Raw genomic sequence first — 21931 nt, 5'->3', positions numbered from 1 at the left:
GGCTGTCGTGGTACATGTGGGCACCAACGACATAGGAAAATGTGGGAGGGAGGTTCTGGAAGCCAAATTTAGGCTCTTAGGTAGAAAGCTTAAATCCAGAACCTCCAGGGTAGCATTCTCTGAAATGCTCCCTGTTCCACGCACAGGTCACCAGAGGCAGGCAGAGCTCCGGAGTCTCAATGCGTGGATGAGACGATGGTGCAAGGAAGAGGTATTCAGTTTTGTTAGGAACTGGGGAACCTTTTGGGGAAGGGGGAGTCTCTTCCAAAGGGATGGGCTCCACCTTAACCAGGGTGGAACCAGACTGCTGGCGCTAACCTTTTAAAAAGGAGATAGAACCTGGGGGTTCTGGATTTCAGCTCTCTACCCAAAATCCTAAATTTGGCTTCTAGAACCTCTCTCCCACATTTTCCTATGTTGTTGGTGCCCACATGTACCATGACAGCCAGATCCTCCCCAGCATTGGCTATAATCCTATCTAGGTGATGTGTGAGGTCTGCCACCATCGCACCAGGCAGGCAAGTTACCAGGCCATCCTCTCATCCACCAGCCATCCTGTTATCTACATTTCTAATAATTGAATCACCAACTATGATGGCTGGTCTACCCCTTCCCTCCTGGGCAGTAGCCCTGGGAGATTGTCCTCAGTGCGAGAGGACAATACATCACCTGGAGAGCAGGTCCTTGCTACAGGATCACTTCCTGCTACACCAGAGTGGATTTGGGACTTGGCTACTATGTCCCTAAAGGTCTCATCAATGTACCTCTCTGTCTGCCTCAGCTCCTCCAAGTCTGCTACTCTAGCCTCCAGAGATTGGACTCATTCCCTGAGAGCCAGGAGCTCTTTGCACCAAGTGCACACATACAATCTCTCACCGGCAGGTAAAACATCATACATGTGACACTCAGTGCAAAAGACTTGAAAGCCTCCCTCTTGCTGCTGGACTGCTGCCTTCATCTTCATTTTACTGAGTTCCTAGTTAAGTTTAGGATACTAAGAGAGTTGGAATGAGAGTACTTTAAATTTATAGGTGAATTTACTAATTAATCAGCTAGTGTCCTACAAGGGGATAATTAAACTTTCAATAAGGGCTGGTACAATAGTATGTTTTAGATAAGTCCCTGATTGATTTCTAATGAGAAAGTGTCTCTTGCTTAAAAATCAAGGGTTGAGTGGGTGTGAAAGACAGACACTAGAATAAACTAGAGATGTGAATCGTGTGATCGATTTCGGCTGGGGGGGAGGGAATCGGATCGTCGCGGTTTTGTAAATATCGCGTAAATCGGGGGAGGGCGGGAAAACCGGCACACTAAAACATCCCTAAAACCCACCCCGACCCTTTAAAATAAATCCCCCACCCTCCTGAACCCCCCCAAAATGCCTTAAATTACCTGGGGTCCAGAGCGGGGGTCCTGGTGTGATCTTTTACTCTCGGGCCTGCGGTGCGTTGTAGAAATGGCGCCGGCGCCATTTTGCACAAAATGGCGCTGGCCGTACAGCAAAACGATTTGACTGCAGGAGGTCATTCCCGGACCCCCGCTGGACTTTTGGCAAGTCTTGTGGGGGTTAGGAGGCCCCCCCAAGCTGGCCAAAAGTCCCTGGGGGTCCAGCAGGGGTCCGGGAGTGATCTCCTACGCTCCTGACGTCGGGGGACAAAAAACAATGGTGCCGGTGCTACCTTTGACCTGTCCAGGGCAAAGGTAGCGCCGGCGCCATTTCTACAACGCACCGCAGGCATGAGAGTAAAAGATCACACCGGGACCCCCGCTCTGGACCCCAGGTAATTTAAGGCATTTTGGGGGGGTTCGGGAGGGTGGGGGATTTATTTTAAAGGGTCGGGGTGGGTTTTAGGGTTGTTTTAGTGTGCCAGTTTTTCCGCCCTCCCCCTTCCCCTCCCCTTCCCCCGATTTACGATTTTTGACGATAAATCGGGGGAATTCCTATTGTATCGCGCTTCTAACGATTTTTGATGATTTAAAATATATCAGACGATATTTTAAATTGTCAAAAAACGATTCACATCCCTAGAATAAACTATCTCTGGTTTATTGATCTTCCCTCAGTTAAGTGTGGGGCCTCTGGAAGCTGGGGCTCCAGAATTCAATTCCTGGATTGCTTGTGGTGAACTCTGGCCTCCTCTCCCGGGAGATGCTGGGAGCAGTATGCAGATGAGCCTTCCAGTCCTCTTCTACTGACAAGACAGCATATGAACCAGGGGAGCATCTCAATGACAATGGTGTGGTAATAAGGGAAGAAGATGTCCTTCTTATTGTCTCCTTTCTGGTGAGCCAAGTTCCCTTACAGAGTTTTGTCTTTTAGCTGCCCAGTGAGCACAATGAAGCATATAAGGGAAATAGGAGGATAGAAGTTCCCTGGAATTGTTTTCTAGGTAGCCTGATTGGTTTAACTTCACAGAAGCAAGATATTGCTGTTATCAAGGGTTGGGCCACTGATAATATATCAGAGTTAGACCCAATAGGTATTGAACAAAATGATAAAGTGAGAGGAGAGAGAGAGAAAGATGATTGCAATCTGAAAACATAGAGAGACCTAGATCCAAAAGAACAGATGAAGAAAATTAAATCTAGGATAGCTAATAAGGTAGGGGAAGAGCAAATATCTTCAGCCAGAAAAGCTTCACATATAGAGCCACCCCTGAAGGAGCTAGGTGTTTGAAAAAATGAAGTAAAAGAGTCTGAAAGTTAAACAACTGGTAGAAACTGTGTGAGGAAAGACAGAGGTAGAACTGCAGTTTGAGGAAGCCCTGAGACAGTTGAAATATAAGAATGAACAGCAGGTGCAAGAAATCCAGATATTATTTGCATTATTCTGACTCATAGTGCACACATTTGAATTCAGCTAATAAAAAGTTGTACAAAAGAAACTTAAAAAATGGTGCGGGCCATCCATTGCTCCTAACATGTGACAGGGGCTGACCAATGGCACCGATAGTCCATCACATAGTAAGGGCAAAGGGCCATGGGTGCCATTTTGATTAGTGGCAACCGATAGCCCGAGAGGGGGAGGTCACTCCCGGGACCCCGCTGGACCACTAGGGACTTTCAGTAAGTCTTGGGGGGTCAGGAGGGTGGGGTGTTGCAATTAATTAAATTTTAAGGGTTGGGGTGGGTTTAGGTTTTGTTTTTTTTAATGTGCCATTTCTCCCCCCCCTCCCCAAAATATGATAAGAAAACCACACAAAATTTTGTGAGTTTTCTTATCATTTCGGCGCCCTCCCAAAATGCGACGAAATAGGAAATATCGTCTCTGTTTCCTATTTGGTCGCAAACGAATGCACATCCCTAGTGAAAAGACAAGAGAGTAAGCTGGAGGACATACTTGGGGAGGGGGGGGGGGGCAAAGAGCATGAAGAAAGGCTCAAGGTCATACCTACAATGCAAGGAAGTGTCATTGATTTTGATGATGTTTTATAATATAATCCACCTAGAACAGGCATGCTGGTAAGTGAGCTATAAATCTCTGTAAATGAATAAATATGGCAAGAAGACTCTGTCAGTAGACAGAAGATGAAGTGGCATTAGGCTGTTACCTGTAGTGGCATTAGAAGGCTTGATAAAGTTGAGGTCAGTTGGGGACAAGCCAAAGTTGGAAAATAAGATAGGGGAAGAAAAAAAGGGCTAAAATACCTACTAGTAGAAAGAAAAGTAATGGTGAGAAACTTTAGGACAACTATGTACAATAAAGACCTGCTGCAGATGCCAACTTATGCAAGATTTAGATTTGCAATAATCTGGAGTTCAGGTCAGAAGGGAAAAGGTCAGGTTTACAGAAATATAGGGGTCCTAAAAATGATCCATAATCACAGCAGAGGCAGCCAAAGGGGGGCTAATAAGACTGCAAGATACAAGACCTTTCTACAAGTACCCAGAGAGAAGAGTAATAGGAAGACTGGAACAGTTTAAAAAGTCTGAAAGCATAAGGGGACATGCAGGAAAAATAAAGAGTCAACAGCTTACAAAGTTTTTCTACGAATACCCATCAGGGAAAGCCCTAGAAGAAGACTACAAGTGCTCTCCGATGGAACTTAAAGCTGTGAGGTAGGATATGTAAGGGACAAAGGGTAGGGTAATATGCCTTCATCTTAAAACCTTTAAGAAGTTAGACTGATCCACTTAAAAACAAAACAAAACAAGAAAACAGAAACCTACTGATTCACTGGGAGATCCCTGTCTCTTGCAGTTTAAAATAGATTGGGAGAAACGGGGAAGTAGAACAGGCTGAAAGCAAAGAGAGAGAGAGAGACAGAACCAGGCGGAAGCCAAGAGGAAAGGCTTACCTGGACCCAGCAGCATAGATGCCTGCAGCCTTTGGCTAGGGCCGAAGTTGGGAAGTAAGTTCTATGTGGTCCTTGGAAATCAGGTTAGCTACAACTGACTATTAATGTACCTTACTGCGGTGATCCTGGTGTCTCAAGAGGGAAACTGGAAACTTTAAGTGTGAAGTAAACACTGATGCATGAAGTAAAGCCGTTTTGATTGCAAGCAGCTGGCTCTGGTATGTGTGTTCCAGAAAATTGTTAGCAGATCGTGCAAGGTGCAGCGGATGATGTTACAGCCTTATTAAGAAAATGCTTTCTCCCATTCCTGTGTATATCAAATATATGGACCTGAAACCTGAAATCTTTGTTGTCAGATGTCTTGAACATATAAACTTCAGATTAGATTAGATTGAAAGATAAGGAATTCAGTGGCTGACTAAGAAGTTTAATTAAACCAAGCAGCTGTATTGCTGTTCCAACGTTAGATGCCAATGAGTTTTTGAATACTGGAAACAGAATGAAGTGCATGATTCTTTGTAAGAAACTCTTTCTGGATGCATTCATTATTGCATTATTCCATAGGATCCAGGTCTAATTTTCTGCCAGATCACCAACCTGGAACCTTTTGTAGCTTGCTTCCTTTTCCCATTGCAGCTGAAGGGGAAGGTGGAAGCCACCACTGGCCCTGGTCTGGCACCTATTTCTTTTCTTTCTTTCTTTCTTTCTTTTTTTTTTTTTTTTTTTTAGAAAATTACCACTGATCTGATGCAACTCTCTCTCTCCCCCCCCCCCCCCTTTTCCTCTCTGTAAGACTATTTTCAGTCTCCTTTGGCAGTACCATAGACACTGACAGGTGAATTTTCAAAGGAGTTATGATTGTAAATGTAACATACTATTGTAGAAAATTTCAAAAGGCATTTACCTGCATTAAGTGCACGTAACACAGTTAAAACCTATGGACAATTCAATAGCATATATTGTAGTAATTTTCAAAAGCCACTTAATCAGGCATGTTCTGTAAGGAGTGCGGGAAAATGGGTGCTCAGTGTTGAGCGCCTGCTCTCCCAACGCACGTCCAGCCACTTCTCCTGAGCACGCGATCCTGTATTTAAATGAGGGGTCATGCTAAAAGGAGGCACTAGGGACGATTATGCACTCCTAGTGCCTCCTTGGCCCAGAAGAGGTGGCAGGCTTTAATTTATAAGTATAAAATGTGCAGATTGGCTGCACATTTTTTTTCAGTATCCCGGATGAAAAACTAATAGCCTTATCAACATGCATTTGCATGTGACGAGTGCTGTTAGTTTTGGGGGATGCACATTTTTGATGCGCTAAACCCCTTACTGTATAAGGGGTAATGGACATGCATCAAAAACGTGCACCCAACTGCAGGTAAAATACTGCACTTAGCTGAGTGCACTTTACAATATCGGCCTGAATGTGGATAAAGTACATTTATACATATAAAACCCAATTTTAAGAGTAAATGCTTTTGAAAATCAGGCCATGAGTGAATATTTCCTCTTCTGATCCCTTTCCATCCAGCTAATTTCAGGGTAAGTGAAAACCAAAAGTTCTCAGGTATGGACAGTATAGTTTGATGGCATGGAGCAACAGGGCAGCTTTAGTATACTCTCACATTGACAAAGGGAGTGATAATAAGTTAGTCTTAAATTTATATATTATATAAGAGAAAAAATACACTCTAAAAAGAGTGGAGCAAAAGCATTTAATGAACACAAAAAAGTCATAAAATAAAAAATAAATTGATTACAAAAATTCATTTATATATGTATGTCAAATAAAATATTCATATTTCAAAAATAAAGAACTACATGAAACTAATACACCAAAACTCTAATAGTCCTATAAGAACCAAATAAGAAGATAGTTTAAGAAGAAACTCAGTGTCCAACACATTTTTGTCTTACAATGTAACACTCATTCAGTGTGATAACAGAGAAAACTCAAAGGAGATGTACCTTTGAACAAATTGTTACAATATCCCTGAATGAATCAGCAGATTATGCTTGTACAATGTTACTGCTTAACAATGTTACCTTCATTCTCAATGTATTTAACAATAAAGATTAGAAAGTGTGTTCCTCTTGGGTAAACTGTTAGAATGCCCAGAGAAGTCATGAGTAGGAAAAGTCTTTGAACATGGGAACCAGGCTATTCCAGCACTGGAACTCTGTGGAAAGGGTGAGTCAAAAAAACCTCCTACAACAAAATCCAAATACATGCTTTCTGAAGAATCTCTTGGTGGCTGCTGCTTTACTATCACTGAAGCTTGCCCCATGTAGGGTGTAGATTAAGGCTCACAGGTCTTTAGCTCTTGTCCTTTGTGTCCGGGGGCAGCCTTCCCAAAGGATGCAAGGTTTAAGCAGGCATCCTTTCTGGAAAAAATCAGGATACATCTTGGCCATCAAAAATCTCACTCAGAAGATCTGTCACGGGTGCTTGCTCCATCTAGGGTGTAGAGGGGCTCACAGGTCTTAAGGTCTCTGGGATGAGAGCCCTTTTGCCCCAAAGGGAATCAGGCAAAAATCTATCTCATTGCAATTAAATAGTAAATACAGGACAATCATCTGGCAGGGCGTGCAAAGAGAGGAACTGCTTAAAAAATATAAAGTTCCTGATGAGGCAGGCAGGTCTCACTGGAGTGGAAATGCTACATCCTTACTGCTCTGAATCTAAATCATAGTGACTCCAAGGAACACTAAAATGGCTGGGCTAAACAGGATGAGACATCCAATCCAAACTCTCCATGTTGGGAGGGGCTGAAAGGGATGGAAGGCTCATAGATGTAAAGTTCTAAGCAGAGACATAGTGACATCTAGTGGCCAACTCATAGGGGTGCCACATAGGAGTTTTGTGTTTCCATGTGGATGCGGATTCAAACTGCTTGGTGATCACAGCAAATAATAAGCACACATTTTGTACATTGTGTTTTTGCTTGTATATGGTATTTAAATATGGAATTATAATAACATTTGATTAATATTTTTGCACATTGTGTTATTGTATATTGTTGAGAGTTTAACATTCCACGTATGAAGCTCTGACAGCTGAGATATTCTGATTTAAATGGGGTAGGAAGAAGGTAAATGATTAGATCACAATGGATTGATATGATTTTGTGTATAGCCCATTTTGGGCAGAAGATGGTGGATTTCTTTATCAGCATAAGCAATAAGGACATCATCTTCCGATTCCCTGTCTTCTTTTATATTCTAAAGGTGCGTAGATAGTATAACATTTTTTTCCATTAAAGGGAGTTTGGGCATCGTTGATTGGTTTTTGTGTTATTTAAGTAAAAAAGCTGCATCTCTTTTTGTTATTTAGAGAATGTAATGATATTATTCATTTAAAAAGAAATAGATAAAATATTTGCACCTATCTACAGTTTTCTTTTGTCATTAATGTTTATTTATCTATTTATTTATTTGTTTATGCATATTCCACCTTTTATGACTGTTCAGGCACTTCAAAGCAGATCACATTCTGTTACTATAGGCCTTTCCCTGACCCAGAGTGCTTGTTTCCTGATTTTCTTGGTTGTTTATATTGCAAATGGGCTCATGATCCAAGTAACAGCAACAACTGGTTTATGAACGGGTTTAACTATCACAGTTGTGGATCAGGATTTTTCAGCGTCTCAACTATTAGCAGTCACACCTGATGAAAACCCCTATGGATAGCTCATCTATTTTTTTTTCTATTGCACATTTCAATCAGAATTGTTCTAAATGGAAAACATCTTATATCAAACTCCTGCATCAGATTTTCTGAAGCTTTTAGTAGTTGATTTCTCACTAAAAATAGATTTTTAAGTTAATTATAATTGTACCCCAAGTCCTTAGGTAAGAATTTACATCAGTATTATTTCCCTGGTGTTAGTCACGTTAATAACCAGTATAACAAAAATTCAGTTTTCTTTAACGAATAACTGAACTTTTTGAACATTTTAATTTATAAATTAGAATTCAGTTTGGGGGTTTTTAAACACATCTGGTAAGACATGAAAATTTGTAAATGCTGGATTTTGTGAACAGCATATTATCCGTTGCTAGTCTACAATTCTCATCCATGGTATGTGTTCTGTGAAAGTCATCACCACTCAGAGGCAGCACGTACGCAGTGCTGAAATTGACTGAAAGTGTTCATAGAATGAATGAGGAAAAAATGTGGGTTTATGTATAATTATCAGCTAACTGCCCATTATTACCTGCTTCACCTTACCATGGGAGTTTTAAGTAGGAAGCCAGCTCAGCTGTCAACCTACAAGTAAAGCCATGATTGATGGTTTCAGCCACTCCTTTTTTTGTTTGTTTTTCTCATCCCTTTTCTCTAAGCACTGGAAAACAGGAGAAATCCCAGAATGCTTAGAAAAGGGAAGCTTAAGAAAACCCTTGGACTAGCTTATTATGTGACTCATAATATAAAGAAACTTGGCAGCTCTAAGCAGGCATACTCTAGGCTTAAAAGTCCCCCATTATCATCACAAGCCTCTAATTAGAAGAATCACAAGAAAGAGGCAGGGAAATCTCAGTGTTAGCCTTCTCAGTTTTGCCCATTTTTCTGTGTGCTCTCACCTGAATATCAATTGTTATTTCCTCTTTAGACCAGGCACCACCACATTCTCTGCATTCAGCAATAGCTTTTGCCAAGCTTTTCACTATTATTACTTTTATGCAAACAGGATTTGTTCAGATGAGTTTGAATGAAATCCAAGAAAGCTATTTCAAGTGCCTGAAAAAAAAAATTAGAGGCATTTACTATCAGTGGACAAATGGAAAGTATTTTGATTATGGGTGTTCTGTTGGTCAGAAAATCACAGTTAAAAGTGGAAGCAGTTTTCTGTTAGAGTGCACAGAGATCTTATTACTTTAACTGGCTTTAGCTGTGGGAGATCTTCTAATGTATGCCCATTTGGCGTTAATACAAAATAGCATCACTTCTTGGATATTCAGACAGGTGCTGCCAAGAGGGACAAACCTTACTCTGCCATTTTTTTTGTGTCAAAGCTTCTCTCATCAAGCTTCTTCCATCAGGATGACTCGCACAATTAAAGTAGGCTTTCAGAGACTGAAAAAAAATAAGTTTATAAAAAAATAAGACTATCGGATTATCTCTTGTTTTATGATTTGTAGGACATAGTCTCCTGGATTTAGTTTTAAAAAATAGGCTAGGAGCTAGATCAGTGGCAGTGCTCATGTGTTCAGCCATGCTGAGGATCTTGGTTTGATTCACAGTGGGCCAGATCTTAAAAAAAAAAAAAGCGCGGGCGTAGATTTATTCGCGCAACCCGGCGCGAACAAATCTACGCCTGATTTTATAACATGTGCGTGCAGCCGCTCACATGTTATAAAATCCGGGGTCGGCGCGCGCAAGGGGGTGCACACTTGTGCACCTTGCGCGTGCCGAGCACAAGGGGAGCCCCGATGGCTTTCCCTATTCCCTCCAAGGCCATTCCGAAATCGGAGCGACCTTGGAGGGAAATTTTTTTGCGATTTTTTTTTTTTTTTTCTTTTTTTTTTGTTTCCCCCCCCCCCCCCCCACCTTCCCCTCCCTTCCCCTATCTAGCCCACCCCCAGCCCTAACTAAATCCCCCCTACTTTTTTTTTCCGAAGTTATACCTGCCAGCTCACCATCCCCCAGCAGAGGCTGCTGTGCCGGAGGATTCAGGACCGCCCCCAAACTGCCACCACACTCCCGGCCCGGACCATCCATTTTTGAAAGCCCCGGGACATCCACGTGTCCCGGGGCTTGTGCGCACCGCCAAGCCTATGAAAAATAGGCTCGGCGCGCGCAGGGGTAGGTTTTCGGGGGTTACGCGCATAACCCTTTGAAAATCTACCCCAGTCTGATCCTTGGGTCAGCTGGTGATGACGTGGAGGTAGTGTTCACAGGCACTCCCGGGGGTGGAGATCATTGCATAATAGTGATACTTAGTGGTTGTATTTAGGCCCATAGTTGCAAGTTTCTGGAAGGAGCCCTTATGCTTTGCCCAGGCCAAGGGCTGTTGCTGTAATGAGTAGGCTAAATGAATTGGGAGAGAATATAAAATATTGGAAAAAATCTCAGGTTGTTGCAAATGAAAGTTCTTGGCACTGTAGCCCAACAGAGGCCAGATCTGATGGAGTTAGACAGACATGCTGAACAGCAGGAAAAAACTGCCAGGCCAAAAAAAAATTGATATCTGTTGCAGAATCTTAATATGGATAGAAGAGCACAGGGAGGTTCTTTCCTGAAGTAAGATTATTCAATAATTATATTTCTATGATTTCAGTTCCTTACAGAAATATCCTTAAATTTGTATTTGTATTTGTGTGCTAGAAGTTGTTTTTTATGGGCTGAATTTTCAAAGCCAGTTACACATGTAAAATCTAATTTAGAACATAAGAATATAAGAACTTCCATACTGGGTTAGACAAAGGGTCCATCAAGCCTAGTACTCTATTTCCAGCTGTGGGTAATCTAGTCACAAGTACCTGGCAGGATCCCAAATAGTACATAGTGTCCATGCTATTTACAGCCAGGAATAAGCAGTGGCTTTTCCCAAGTCTACCTGGTTAATAATGGTTTATGGACCTCTGGGAACTTGTCCAAACATTTTTTAAACCCAGCAATGCCAACTTCCTTTATCATATCCTCCAGCAATAAATTCCAGACCTTAACTGTGTGTTGAGTGAAAAAATATTTTCTCCAATTTGTTTTAAATGTGCTTCTTAATAACTTAAAATGTCCCCTAGTCTTTGTATTTTTTAGATCGTAAATAATCAGTTCATGTTTACTTGTTCCACTCTACTCATGATTCTATAGACCTCTTTCATATCATATCTCCTCTCAGCCATCTTGTTTTCTATGCTGAAGAGCTCTAACATGTTTAACCTTTCCTTTATCATTTTGGTTGCTCTTTTCTGTATCTTTTATAGTTCTATTGTATCTTATATGAGATGTGGCAACCAGAACTGCATACAATACTCTAGGTGCGGTTGCACCATGGATCTATGCAGAGATATTATCATATGCTCCTTTTATTCTCCATTCCTTTCCTAATAATTTTTTTTATCACTGCTGTACACTGAACTGAGGATTTCAACATATTGTCTACAAAGACACCTACTGTAGATCCTTTTCTTGGGTGGTAACTACTAATGTAGAACCTAACAATGTATAACTACAGTTTGGATTATTTTTCCCAGTGTGTATCACTTTTCATTTGTCCACATTAAATTTCATCAGCCTTTGGATGCCCAATCTCCAAGTCTCACAAGGTCTTCCTGCATTTTCACACAATCTGCTTGTGATTTAACAACTTGGGATAATTTTGTTTCATCTGAAAATTTGATCATTTATAAATATGTTAAAAAGCACTGGTCTCAGTATAGATCCTTAGGGCACTGTACTGGGACCAGTGCTTTTTCCTCCATTGAGAAAACTGACTATTTAGTCCTACTCTCTGTTTCCTATGTTTTAACCAATTCATTTCCTGTCCCATGACTTTTTAATTTTCTCAGTCATCTCTGATGATGAACTTTAAGTGCCTCCTGAAAATCCACATAAACTATATCCATCGGCTCACCATTATCCACATGTTTATTAACCCCTTCATATATTGTAGCAGATTGATGAGACAAGACTTCCCTTTGCTAAATCCATATTGGTTCTGCCCTATTAAACCATGTCTATTTATACAGTATGTTCAGTAATTTTGTTTTTTAGAATAGTTCTACCATTTTTCCTGTCACTGACAGGCTTACTGGTCTATAGTTTCCTGGTTCACCCCGGAGCTTTTTTGAAAGATTGGTGTTACATTGGCCACCCTCCAATCTTAAGGTACAATGCATGATTTTAATGATAAATTACAATGTACTAGTAATAGGTTTACAATTTCATTTTTTAGTTATTTCAGAACACTGGGGTGTATACCATGTGTCCAGGTATTGTAATACTGTGTAGTCTTTCAGGTTGCCCTATTACATCTTCCATGTTCATGTACTTTGTTCACTGAGATTTGTTTAAGTTCTTCTGAATCATCAACTTCAAATATCACTTCTGACACATGGTTTGAGAAATGGGATTTGAATTCATGCCTCCAAAGTGAAGAACAGGAAAAGAAAAAGGTTTATTGTATGTGAGGCTTGCAGAAAAACAGTTTGGAGGTAAAGCAGTGCTGCAATGTGTACCAGAGCACTGAAGAGGTTAAAGGAATATGGCTTAGGGAGCCCACAGAAGTGAAACAGCTGCCAAAATTTTCTGTTTGAACAGATATTGAGCAGAGGACTTGTGGTGCTAAACAGGGTACAGAGCCATAGGAGTGCATAGAGTGCTGAGGATTTTAAAAGACTGTGGCTCAAGAAGGAACACAGAGGAGAAAAAACAGGGTAAAAGTTTTTTCTTCAAAACAGAGCTGTATAATGGGCCTGAAAGAAAAGGTAGGTTTAAAGGTATCATTGCAAGTAAGGGGTTCAGCTCCACTTGCATAATCAGTACCATCAGTGAATAAGTAGCTGGAAAAGCAGGATTTTTTTGTCTTTTTTTTTTTACCTTTTCACAGAAAACTAAAAGGAGAGAGATTGTGTTTAAACAGGGTGTGGGCTCTACAGAAGTGAAACTGCCAGAGTTGCTGTGTCTCTGAACAAGGCTTTGCCCTCCAGAAGCAAGCATGAATTGACAAGTGAAGCAAGCACTGTTTCAGAGCCTCCGGATACAACTACAAGAAAATGCTCTGAAATGCTAGAGGGTCAATATTCAAAACTGGCCAGTTAAGTAACTTGGTTGATTAAAACTTATCTGGCTAAGTTATGGTATATGTTCAGCGGCATGGCAATGCCACTGAATATATGCATATAACTGAGCGCTTAGCCGTATAAGTCTAACCGGCAAAGTTTAGACTTGATCTATGGAACATCTAGCTTAGCCATACAATTTATGTGGCTAAGTCCGTATATCAGCAGTTAGCGCATAACTTGTATGGCTAACTCACTCCATCCTGATCCGCCTACCTTTTAGCTGTGTAAAAGACTTATATGATTAAGTGGCGGCTACTGAATGTGGGCGCATATTCAGCAGCTGCTACTTAACCACATAAGTCCTGCTTGTCTGGCTAAATAGTGCTGACTGTGCTTTGAATATCAGGCCTTAGGTTTTCTGAGCAAATGCCAGGAAAGAACAGAAAGCACACTGGACACGTGTAACTGTCCACCTGACCGAACTAAAGCTGGAAGCAGAAAATGCACAGCAGCTGAGTGAGTCACATGACTACAGCGCCACTTCAGTGGAAGCCGAAAGTGGTAAAGTGGATAAAGCCAGAACAGACCCTGAGTTGCTAGAACAGGGAGAATACCAGATGAATGAACCTGTAGTGATTGAGTCTGAGATATCAGAGAGCTCATGGTGAAGCTTTAGAACCTGGCCTGGAAAAGGCAACACAGACAGAAGGAGAAAGTATAGAATAGCCTGCTGGATGCAGCACTGATTGGTCTATGGAAAGTGCTGCAGAGCATCTAGTGAGATGTGCTGCAGAAGAGCCAGTGGGAGGTGTTTCAGAGAGAGGTGCTACCAGGAGCCCAGACAGGGTTGCTGCAGAGGAGCCAGAAAGGGGTGCTTCAGAGAGTCCGGAGGAAGGCATTCTAGAGTGTCCAAACACAGCCACTGTGGAATGGCTAGAGGGAGGGGATGCAGGTGGAAACAGCACAATTGAGTCAGAAAATGCTGTGGCAATTGTTGAAAGAGAGTGGAAACCTGAAGGAAGGAGGATTTTGCAGTGAGTGGAAAACAAGCCATTACAGGAACTCCCAAGTAAAGTCCAAAGAGTCCAGCTGGGGAATGAGTGAACTCAGAGCCATTAATGGACTCAGTTAAAGGACTGGGGGTGAACACTGGGCAAAGGGAAGAGAGGGTGGTGGTAATAGTATTATCTGGGTAACCCTAATGTGTGAGGGTGAGCTTGACCCTAGAACTCCGACCCCAAGCCTAGCTAGTGGGAGACCAGATGAAGGAACATGGGGATTTGAGGCCCTTCTCTGGATGGGATACAGGAAGAGTGAAGATGCTCAGACTAATGGGTCAAAACTAAGGGGGAGGGTATATGAAGTGGCCATACTTCCCCTCCCTAACCTGTGCTGAACCAGGCATCTAGCCTGGTTCACCATAAATCCTATAGGGAGAGGGAAAGAGAGAGAGCTATGTGGGCAAGATAAGAATGTGAACTCAGCTGGGATCACAATGAGTCAACAATGCCTAGATCTTTTTCCTGGGTGATAATTCCTAATATAGAATCTAATGTAGTGTAACTACAGAATGAATTATTTTTCCCTATATGCATCATCTTGCATTTATATACATTAAATTTAATTTGCCATTTAGATGACCAATCTTCCAGTCTTGCAAGGACCTCCTGTAATTTATCACAATCCGTTTGTGATTTATCACAATCCATTTGTGATTTAACTACTCTGAATAATTTTGTGTCATCTGCAAATTTGATCACCTAACTCATCAAGGTCTTTTCCAGAGCATTTATAAAAATATTGAAAAGCACCGGTCCAAATACAGATCCCTAAGGTACTCTGCTGTTTACCTTTTTCCACTGAGAAAACTGACCATTTAATCCTACTTTCTGTTTTGTGTCTTTTAACCAGTTTGTAATCTACAAAAGGACATAGCCTCCTATCCCATGACTTTTTAGTTTTCTTAGAAGCCGCTCATGAGGGACTTTGTTAAATGCCTTTTGAAAATCCAAATACACTATATCTACCGGTTCATGTTTATCCACATGTTTATTAACCTCTTTAAAAAAATAAAATAGCAGATTCATGATGGTAAATCCATACTGATTGTGTCCATTAAACCATTCTATGATTTTATTCTTTACAATTGCTTCCACAATTTTTCCCTGCACTGAAGTCAGGCTCACCAGTCACTAAAGTCAGGTTCAACGGACACAGAATGTCTCTAACATTTTCTCTACAATATTTACTATAGGAATGACCCCAGTCAGGGTAGTGTTTGGAATTCAGATTCTCCATGGCATCCTTGAAGGGCTTCCATCAGCTGCCTCATCACTACCAAATCATGATGCTGCAGGGGGTGATCCACACCTTTCTCTGTTTCCAGAGACAGATTATGAAGGAGTATCTGCTGCTCCACTAAACTCTGCAGCATAATATAGGTGGAATTCCAGGAGGTGCCAACATCTTGAATCACACACTTGTGATGCATCATGAATTATTCCTGCTTCTTACAAAGAAGCTGCTCGCCCTTCATGCTTCAGTGGAAATGTCCTTCTATTTTCCTACACCTCTCTATCAGGGCGGGGTAGGGCGGGAGAGGGCCAGTTGGGACAGTGCCATCAGGTGCTATCTTGGTGAAGCGCGCCAGCTAGCTGCTGGCATGCGGAATTTACTTCTACTCATGAGAGCAGGTAAATTTTAAAACACATTTTAGGTGAACTGGGGGGGGGGGGGTTTAGGGTCGGGGCAGAAAGGGGAAAAGGAAGGAAGGATAGTTAGGGGTTAGGGAAGCTCCTTCCCAGTCTGTTCCTTTTTTGGAGCGGACTGTGAGGGAACTGGGGAAGGCCTGATTGTATTACGTCCGCTTTTAAATAAAATCCCCTCCCTTGTATGCACGAGTGGGCACCCACGCTCCCATGCGTGCGCCAATATAAAATCGGGTGCGCATGTATCAGATTTTATAACATGTGCGCAACCTTTTAAAAATTTACCTTCCAGCACAGACTGATTCCACACAGAAAAAAACCTGTTAGTTAAAGACCGGCAGCTGGTAAAACTATTCTTCTCTTCAGTTTGTCAGTGTACTGTGCTTACCTCAGTGTCCAGAGACAAAAAAATCATTGGTCCTGCTACAATCTGCATACTGTTTTCTACCCTAACACTCCCCTTGTGAAGTGAAAAATCATAATCAGCAGCAGTGTACTGCCTTTGTTTTTCTGGTGAAGTGAGTGAAACCACTGCAGCAGAGAGAAGATCAGAAGCAGTCTTACATAGAAACATAGAAACATAGAAATGACGGCAGAAGAAGACCAAATGGCCCATCCAGTCTGCCCAGCAAGCTTCACACATTTTTTTCTCTCATACTTATCTTTTTCTCTTAACTCTTGGTTCTATTTCCCTTCCACCCCCACCATTAATGTAGAGAGCAGTGATGGAGCTGCATCCAAGTGAAATACCTAGCTTGATTAGTTAGGGGTAGTAGGGGTAGTAACCGCTGCAATAAGCAAGCTACACCCATGTTTATTCCCTTTACCCAGACTATGTCATACAGCCCCTATTGGTTGTTTTTCTTCTCCCCTGCAGTTGAAGCTATTCTGGATATGCGTGAAGCCTCAGCTTTTCTTATTCCCCTGCTGTTGAAGCAGAGAGCTATGCTGGAAATGCTTGATGTATCAGCTTCTCTCCCATGCCATGAAGCAGAGAGCCATGCTGGATATGCATCGAAAGCGAAGTATCAGGCACATTTGGTTTGGGGTAGTAACCGCTGTAATAAGCCAGCTACTCCCCGCTTTGTGAGTGCGAACCCTCTTTTCTTCTCCCCTGCCGTTGAAGCAGAGAACTATGCTGTATATGCTTGGAAAGTGAAGTATTAGGCTTATTTGGTTTGGGGTAGTAACCGCCGTAACAAGCCAGCTACTCCCCTCTTTGTGATTGCAAATCCTTTTTTCCACATTTCCTCTTGCCGTTGAAGCTTAGAGCGATGTTGGAGTCACAGTAAGCATCTGTATGTTTATTTAATAAGGGTATTGTCTCCGGGCAGTAGCCATCGTTCTGGTGAGCCACCCACTCTACATTGGCGGTCTCTTGACTTTATGGATCCACAGTGTTTATCCCACGCCCCTTTGAAGTCCCTCACAGTTCTGGTCTTCACCACTTCCTCCGGAAGGGCATTCCAGGCATCCACCACCCTCTCCGTGAAGAAATACTTCCTGACATTGGTTCTGAATCTTCCTCCCTGGAGCTTCAAATCGTGACCCCTGGTTCTGCTGATTTTCTTCCTACGGAAAAGGTTTGTCGTTGTCTTTGGATCATTAAAACCTTTCAAGTATCTGAAAGTCTGTATCATATCACCTCTGCTCCTCCTCTCCTCCAGGGTGTACATATTTAGATTCTTCAATCTCTCCTCGTACGTCATCCGATGAAGATCCTCCACCTTCCTGGTCGCCCTTCTCTGTACCGCTTCCATCTTGTCTTTGTCTTTTTGAAGATACGGTCTCCAGAACTGAACACAGTACTCCAGGTGAGGCCTCACCAAGGACCTGTACAGGGGAATAATCACTTCCCTTTTTCTTACTCGATATTCCTCTCTCTATGCATCCCAGCATTCTTCTGGCTTTTGCTATCGCCTTGTCGCATTGTTTCACAGACTTCATATCATTAGATACTATCACCCCAAGGTCCCTCTCCTGTTCCGTGCACATCAGCCTTCCCCCCCCCCATCAAATACATTTCATTCGGATTTCCACTCCCCATATGCATGACTTTGCATTTCTTTGCATTGAATCTCAGCTGCCATGTCTTCGACCACTCTTCCAGTTTCCTTAGATCCCGTCTCATTCTCTCCACTCCTTCCGGCGTGTTCACTATGTTGCAGATCTTAGTGTCATCCGCAAAAAGACAAACCTTACCTTCACCAGTGCCAAATCTACCTTGTACCAGTGCCAAATCTAAAAGTTTATAAGCTTATTTTTAAATCCTATGAAAGTTTCTACAAACAGCTAGAGAGTAAATTCAGACTGTTTCTTGCACATGCTCAGACTTTATGGTAGAAGTCGCTCAGCATTACTTAACTCAAATAGCAGCTATAGGCTATTTAAAAAGATGTTGCACTGTGATTTGTTCTCTGTGTGGTTTCCTTGCCAACTTGCCCTGCTTCGGTTCTGACAAGGCTGTGAAGTCACACAGGAAGAGTTGGTTGCTAGTTACCAGGTTTTTTTTTGTTTTTGTTTTTTTGCTCAGTAGTACACAGCCTAGACTTCAATGTGCCATATACTTGAATGGGAAACATAAACAAATGAGACATATTTTTATTTCATTCTTGGGTCCCCTCCATTTGTTTCAGGGGTCCACATAAGAAACAAATATGGACTCATTTGTTGTGTTTTGCCCATTTGCTTCAAACAAATGTGTATCCCTAACAACAAATTACATTCAGTAATGATAAGTTCTTGTCATAGAGATTATACAGTATAAGCAGATACTGTGGCAATGGGAAATAAAGTGACTTGTTGTTATGGATTGTACATCCTGCACACAAAGTACCGCAGGCAGACAAAACTAAATTAGGTAGCCTGTGCTATAGCAGCCCAGGGAAATGCAAAGGAAGACCAGAAAAGAAAAAGTCTTGCTACAGCGACAAGGGGGACCCTAGACATCCTGAAAATTGGTCCCCAAATTCCAAGCCTATTCCACTAAGCCAGTCTTTCTCCTCAGTTTCTTGTATTTGGATTAACTTATGCAGAATATTCTCATTTGGAGGACTTTGTTTTAAAACTAAGGGTTGTTTTTTTCAATTTTGTGACTATGGAGAAACACTTTGGAAAACAGGGCTCATACTGTTTTTCTGTTATATGTAGATATGTATGTTCATCTATTTGTGATAGGATTGTAAAATGCTATGCTACCTTGGCATTCTTCTGAGTTTAATAACACAAGCAAAATAGCAAAATCCGAAGCCTACATAAGAATTGGATGTGAACATGGTTGTTTAGAGGGATCTGTGTGACTGAAAAGAAATGGAGATGTTTATGAAGAAATGTCTGTCTGAGTGACAGTTTGAATGTAGGCTGGAGAGATTGCTATTAATTACAATAAAAAGGAGAGGTATAGCTTTTTAAAGAAAGACTTCCTTCTGTTGTAAATTAGCTGTATAAAAATTATTGAACATTTTCTGTTAAGCCTAACAGCACTATGATAAGTATATTTTTTTCTATTGGGATGTAAAGAGACTCCATCTTTTTAAAAATCAATTATATACATTTCTATTTGTGCCTTTAAGTTGCTAGTGTATAGTTATATGTTACATTAAACCATTATTGTGACAGGTGAGTTAGATTTATCAGACGTTGTCATAATGAATACCACTACAGTGGGGCTGGGGCTACTGTAAACCCTTTTTTTTTTTTTTGCCTAGTTAAGTGGTAGCAGCTGTCAAGTGCAGTCAATTGTGCCATAAATCTTTAGATGGAGACCTTTTGGCCTGCATCTTCTTTTTCTAGAAGCTGTAGGCTTTCTTAAAGTTAAATGGTCCCACAACACACACAGAACTGTGATTTCGGGCAAGACTTGTTGACTTACTTTTCCCTCTGGCGCTGACCCATCTGCGCCAGAAAAACCAAGAAGCTGAAATACTACGTCGAAACTTAAAGCCAAGCATTTGTGCTGAACAGCTGGCAGAACCCATGTTTAGCTGTCATGTGTCTGGTTTTTTTTTGTTTTTGTTTTTTAACCCAATTGTTTCCTCCTCAATCAAAACTCAACTCAATCAAAACTTCCAACTCAATCAAAACAAGGCCTAGGATTTGATGCCATGAATTTTCATTCACATCTACTTGGGAATTTTCCCCCTCTCCACTTGAGTCATTGCAAAATATAGTTTATGGCCTCTGGCTGAGGATTGTCTGTGCAACAATTGGGATAGATAGGAAGGAGGAGTTATAAAATGGGGAATTGTGAATAAGGGCTCATGGAACCATAGACCATTCAGATTCTGATTGATCTGGAAGCCCAAAGGAGTAAGAGTAAACTGATGGACGAGAAAATACTATCTCAAAGTTTTTCTTGCAACCCACCAGCTTAGAATAGTAATCATAACATTAATAATAATAATTTTGGATTTTATGCCCTGTCCAGAATAATAAATAAAGAAACCCCTAAAATAAATGGTACATAAATCCATACAAAATAGTCAGAATGTACAAAGATATGATCCCACTGTAAAAATCTTGTAGTGCTCAATAATTAAAAATCAGTAGACCAGATAAAAAGGGCAACTTATTAACAGACTACTGAGCTTTACAATATATTAGTGGCAGCGTTCAAGGGGAGCAGTAGTTCAAGATTCCAGCATTTATTTTTGAATAATTCCTTTTGACAAGCACTAAATGAAATAGAGAAAAGAAAGATGAAAGGAAGAATTATACAATCGTTTAAGCATCTTGTACTGCTCATTCACACTTAATCTTCCTTATAACCATCACATCTGTATGGTATTCTTGAAAAAGCAGAGGAATTCATACACTTTTATTTACATATTAGAGAATGATTAGTGGAAGTAAACCATCTTTAAAAAGATATCCTCTAATTGATATAAAAAGGAAACGCTACAGTAGAATTTAATTCTATATTAAATGTCAAGCAAGGATCAATTTGGCAGGGAAAGACTTCAATTTATTGAAACCAAGGTTTGTAAGACAGCAGTCTGTTTTAGAAAAGAGACCATTGCAATTAGCCATGGTAATGCACTAAGGAGTGAATTTTTACAGGGGTTCCACGAGTAAAAATAACATATATGCATGTAAGCAGTAGATACATGCATGTATGCTATTTCATAAACATCAAGAGTACATGCGTATTTTCAGTTTCACACATATATTTTACTGTGGGGACAAAAAGGGGTGATCTGTTTTGTAAGAGATACATGTATACATTAGCAAATTCATTTTACACCTATTAATTGATTCATGCTAGCGAAATTGGACTTATTTGTTATCTGCAGTTTTTGAACTGGTGGAGATTCAGAGTGAAGTCCTAGATGGTCTAACTGTCCTGGAGAAGGACTGGATGATCTGGTGGTAGTATCAGTGATTTGGTGATTTTAAGTGTTATGGGGCTATGCCAGTCACTAACATTATCCCTATGTGAGTTTTCTATCTAGGGGTTTTGATATAGATGATTCCTCTCATTGCTATAACTCCATTTTTTGTGGGATATATATAGTCTTTTGGAGCATGTCCAGTGCTTCAGTGGGAAGGCTACAGAGAAAAAGTTAGGAGTCACAGTTAGAGATTCTGTTATGATCAGGAGGTTCGTGAACCCTTGGACGGACGGGGAGGTTTGTACTACCTTGGGAGATGGCTCCGCAGGTTCCCCCGTTGGGTGGCAAGGCGGAACAGAAGTTGGAACTGGCTGGATCCTCGCTGTAGGAGACTCAGATGGACGCTGAGAGGACGCCGAGGTGTGAAGTCAGAGCAAGGGACAGTTGGATTTTCGCCACCGGAGACCCGCGGTCCCCCCAGAAGGAGCCCGTAGGGACCCGGGCCGCTGGGACTTAGGTGGACCTTTGAGAGGTCGAAGAGGCGTGAGGTCGGTGCAAGGGCCAACTGGATCTTCGCCACTGGAAGTCCGCGGTCCCCCCGGGAGGAGCCCATAGGGACCTGGGCCGCTGGGACTTAGGTGGGCTCTTGAAGGAGGATGGTCCAAGAGAAGTCCGATGTTGAATACCAGAGGATTGCCACTTGCCAGTCCAAAGTCACACACCGAAAGATCACCGCTTGCCAGTCTGAAGTCACACACTGAGGAATCACTGCTTGCCAGTCTGAAGTCACACACCGAAGGATCACCGCTTGCCAGTCCGAAGTCACACACCGAGGAATCACCAAGAAGAACCAGGAATCAGGAACCCAAGGC

The 21931-nt window shown here is 41.6% G+C and overlaps 1 protein-coding gene and 1 long non-coding RNA gene across 9 annotated transcripts in view; one reads left to right on the top strand and one right to left on the bottom strand.

Moving 5' to 3' along the window:
• The window catches only part of LOC115090080, a 30838-nt gene extending 26411 nt beyond the window's left edge, over nt 1–4427 (bottom strand). For both annotated transcript variants that reach the window (XR_003856302.1, XR_003856301.1), the window contains exon 1: nt 4299–4427. This is a non-coding gene — a long non-coding RNA (uncharacterized LOC115090080). The remainder of the gene's footprint in view (nt 1–4298) is intronic.
• RGS6 (regulator of G protein signaling 6) overlaps nt 1–21931 on the top strand; it is an 831317-nt gene that overhangs the window by 77080 nt on the left and 732306 nt on the right. The gene's annotated exons all lie outside the window — the stretch shown is intronic.

This window comes from Rhinatrema bivittatum, chromosome 4 (genome assembly GCF_901001135.1).
Source record: "Rhinatrema bivittatum chromosome 4, aRhiBiv1.1, whole genome shotgun sequence".
NCBI lineage: Eukaryota > Metazoa > Chordata > Amphibia > Gymnophiona > Rhinatrematidae > Rhinatrema > Rhinatrema bivittatum.
Note: the sequence above shows the minus strand (reverse complement) of the source record. Positions and strands in the feature narration are given on the sequence as shown.